The sequence below is a fragment of the Dendropsophus ebraccatus genome, chromosome 9, assembly GCF_027789765.1.
Source record: "Dendropsophus ebraccatus isolate aDenEbr1 chromosome 9, aDenEbr1.pat, whole genome shotgun sequence".
Lineage (NCBI taxonomy): Eukaryota > Metazoa > Chordata > Amphibia > Anura > Hylidae > Dendropsophus > Dendropsophus ebraccatus.
In genome coordinates this window covers 94359412-94364205 of record NC_091462.1, presented here as the reverse complement: position 1 = coordinate 94364205, position 4794 = coordinate 94359412, and positions in this window count along the sequence as shown.

Below are 4794 nucleotides of genomic sequence, written 5' to 3'. Positions count from 1 at the left end.
ATGCAAATCACCATCACCACTGTATGTTATATAGGATAATGCAAAATATAAGAAGCACATACTGTAAGGCTGAAGGTACAAGGAGAACAAGCATGAAAGAAGGGGTCACATAGATTTATTTATCTATTGTCTATCCAGTCACTCATAATGCAGGGTCAGCGGTGCCCTTTATCAAAAACCCAAAAGACCTAAAAATAATATTTATAAAAAATAACAACAACAATAATAATAATAATAATAACAACAACAACATAAACATAAAAAATGTGACCTGTAGGGGGAATCTATTCACCACAATAGCCTTAACCCTGTGACTTCTGACTTCTTTGTTCCATTAGCCCCATTGTACATGCCCAGGAACATAAATGTGATTAATTCATTATAATGTATGTGGAATATGCAAAGCTTCTTTGGTGCCCCTATGTAGTCTAGATAGATAAATAGATAGAAAGATTACTGAGATATATGTTAGTTAGATAGATAGATAGATAGATAGATAGATAGATAGATAGGAGATAGATAGATAGATAGATAGATAGATAGATAGGAGATACATAATAGATAGATGATAAAGAGGAGATAGATAGATAGATAGATAGATAGATAGATAGATAGATAGATAGATAGATATGTCCAGATATTCCTCAGCACACCAGCATAGGTGTTACCACCTATGCTGGTGTGCTGAGGAATATCTGGACATACTTTTGGGGATCCCCAAGCCAGGGGAGTGACTCCGTGCAGAACCCGCCTCATGCGATTTTGGATGTGCGGCTTTCTCCTGTTTCTAGATAGATAGATAGATAGATAGATAGATAGATAGATAGATAGGAGATATATAGATGACAGATTGATAGATAGATAAATAAATAGATAGATAGATAGATAGGAGATAGATAGATAGATAGATAGATAGATAGATAGATAGATAATCGATAGATAGATAGATAGATAGATAGATAGATAGATAGATAGATTGATAGATAGGAGGTAGATAGATAGATAGATAGATAAATACATAGATAGATAGATAGATAGATAGATAGATAGATAGATAGATAGATTGATAGATAGGAGGTAGATAGATAGGAGATAGATAGATAGATAGATAGATAGATAGATAGATAGATGAAAAAAAAGAAAAAAAGAAATTAAGAAAGAGAAATAACAGCAGGATATAAATATTGTATGACAGGTGCATAGCTACTTATGGATAAAAATAGATAATAGAAGTAGAGCTATGTACATGATGGTATAGCTATATACGTGTAGTTGTTATATCAGCCCCTTTAGGTGCACACACAGCTTGTAGGCTCCTCTGGTGCAGACACTTGCTGTACTTCTGGCCACCAGAGGCTCGGAGTGGCGCAGTGGAGCCCCCCCCCCCCTCCCCGGCCATAGATCTCCATAACTCGGCTATGTAATAAGCAGCTGCAGGACGGATCGGGCAGAATATGCAGACCCTGCTCTTTCGCTGACTTTGACAAATAGCACCAACCCTGCTCGGTTCTTAGAGGGGCTCTTGTAATTATTTCCCTTTTACCCTCCATCCTCCTATTCTTCCCTACATACTTTGTTACACTCAGCTAAAACTAACAAGCTGGGATTATATTAATATAACAGCAGCCAGCTAAGCATCAATCTAAAGGCCTATCACTTACCATGACCAAACAGATTATTCCCCTCCAAGACCCTTTAAGGTAATCTCGCATCTCCATTCTGTGGGCAGCTCTCAGCCTTTCCAAATATAGCTGCAAAAATTAATAAAGCCCCTTCCAGAAACAAGCAGCACCCCCACATTACTGTAATAGGAGGAATAATAATCCCATAGAAATGCTACTGCGCCCCCTTATCCTACATCAGACAAGACCAAAGAGACAAAATAGCAAGGTTAACCCAATGTTTACCCCCTTAATAAACCATCCCCACTGCTGGACACCCAAAAGCACAAAAGAACCAAATGGAGAAATCACCCCCTTATTACCCCTAATATAAGCCCCAAGAAAGCAGCTCAGATCATAGAAGCATAAAGACACATCAGACACCCATCATCCTATATCAATAAGACAAAGAAAGGTCCCATCAAACGTATGTACATCACCCTCATATATCAAGCAGATCACTATTTAAAAAAAATGACACCCCCTCTGTTCACACCCAAAATAAGACCCTACTGAACTACTGAAAATGTAATAGAGTGATTCGTGGTAAAAACATCACTTTCCTTGACCCCCCCCCCCCCCCCCCCCCTTCTAGTGAGAGAGACAGACAAACAAGGATAGATAGATAGATAGATAGATAGATAGATAATAGATAGATAGATAGATAGATAGATAATAGATAGATAGATAGATAGGAGATAGCTAGATAATAGATAGATAGATAGATAGATAGATAGATAGATAGATAGGAGATAGATAGATAGATAGATAGAAGATAGATAGATAGATAGATAGATAGATAGGAGATAGATAGATAGGAGATAGATAGATAGATAGATAGATAGATAGATTGATAGATAGATAGATAGATAGGAGATAGATAGATAGATAGATAGATAGATAGATAGTAGAAAGATAGATAGATAGATAGGAGATAGATAGATAATAGATAGATAGATAGATAGATAGATAGATAGATAGTAGAAAGATAGATAGATAGATAGATAGATAGATAGATAGATAATAGATAGGAGATAGATAGACAGATAGATAGATAGATAGATAGATAGATAGATAGATAGATAGATAGATAGATAGATAGATAGAACAAGTTTGGGAACACTGCCTTGCCCTTTATTCCCATCCATGTTCTTCCCCCCAAGGCACCCCTCTACATCATCAGAAAAGTATAATTATTAATTAACTAATTAATGGTTAATTAATTAACGGTGGTTAGTTAATTAATTAATTAATTTAATCTAATATTTATTACAACTCACTCTTCCACTCCTGCTTTTCCAAAAATAAAAAAAAAAATCTTAACTACATATGCATAGAATTGCCCCTACCCTCTCTTTTATCTCACCCTACCCCCACCCCCCTCCCTCCATCGGCATTAAAAAAAAAAACGTAAAGTTTAAACAAACAATAAAGAAACCTCCGTCCACTAATCCTACACCTGCTCCCCTCATTCACCCCCTCCTGCCCCCTCTCATTCACCACCTCCTGCCCCCCCACAGTCACCACCTCCTGCCCCCCCCCCACAGTCACCACCTCCTGCCCCCTCTCATTCACCACCTCCTGCCCCCCCACAGTCACCACCTCCTGCCCCCCCCACAGTCACCACCTCCTGCCCCCTCTCATTCACCACCTCCTGCCCCCTCTCATTCACCACCTCCTGCCCCCCCACAGTCACCACCTCCTGCCCCCCCCCACAGTCACCACCTCCTGCCCCCTCTCATTCACCACCTCCTGCCCCCTCTCATTCACCACCTCCTGCCCCCTCTCATTCACCACCTCCTGCCCCCCCCACAGTCACCACTACCTGCCCTCCCCCCCACAGTCACCACCTCCTGCCCCCCCACAGTCACCACTACCTGCCCCCCCCCCACAGTCACCACCTCCTGCCCCCCCCCACAGTCACCACTACCTGCCCCCCCCCACAGTCACCACCTCCTGCCCCCCCACAGTCACCACTACCTGCCCCCCCCCCACAGTCACCACCTCCTGCCCCCCCACAGTCACCACTACCTGCCCCCCCCCACAGTCACCACCTCCTGCCCCCCCACAGTCACCACTACCTGCCCCTCCACTACAAAATAACCCCCAACACACCCTTTGGTAAAAATACATAAATAAAGTTATTAAAGCGTTAACGAATCAATAAATTAAGATGAAAGACACCACCTACACCCCTCCCCCACCACACAAAAAACTGCCCCCGATAAAATACTTATAGCAAAATACCTTCAACTCATTGTACCCCAGGACACCCCCTGCATTAAACAATAACAGTAATAATAATACTATTGCAGCCACTTCCTTCTCCCCCCAAAAAATCGTTTCCCCTCCATTTAACATATTTCTATAAATTTACCCCGGGTTATCTCCTGCACTAGTACAACATAAATACATATTGGACACTACTCTCTTTTAGTTCTAGAACCCCCCCCCCCCCCCCCCCCCCCCCCCCCCCCCCAGAAGACAGCCCCACCTCAATAAAATTATTCTTACCCCTTCTTCTCTTCATAACCCTAGATCAGACACCTCTTCACTAATACCTATATAAAATTGCCCCTACCCCTTCTTCTCAGATCAGACACCCCTTCACTAAACATACCTATATAAAAGTGCCCCTACCCCTTCTTCTCTTCATACCCCCTAATCACACACCCCCTTCACTAAACACACCTATATAAAATTGCCCCTACCCCCTTCTTTTTTATATACCCCCAGATCAGACACCCCCTTCACTAAACATACCTATATAAAATTGCCCCTACCCCTTCTTCTCTTCATACCCCCTTATCAGACACCCCCTTCACTAAACACACCTATATAAAATTGCCCCTACCCCTTCTTCTCAGATGAGACACCCCCTTCACTAATACCTATATAAAATTGCCCCTACCCCTTCTTCTCAGATTAGACACCCCTTCACTAAACATACCTATATGAAATTGCCCCTACCCCTCTCTTTTTTATATACCCCCAGATCAGACACCCCCTTCACTAAACACACCTATATAAAATTGCCCCTACCCCTTCTTCTGTTCATACCCCCCCATCAGACACCCCCTTCACTAAACGTACCTATATAAAATTGCCCCTACCCCTTCTTCTCAGATGAGAC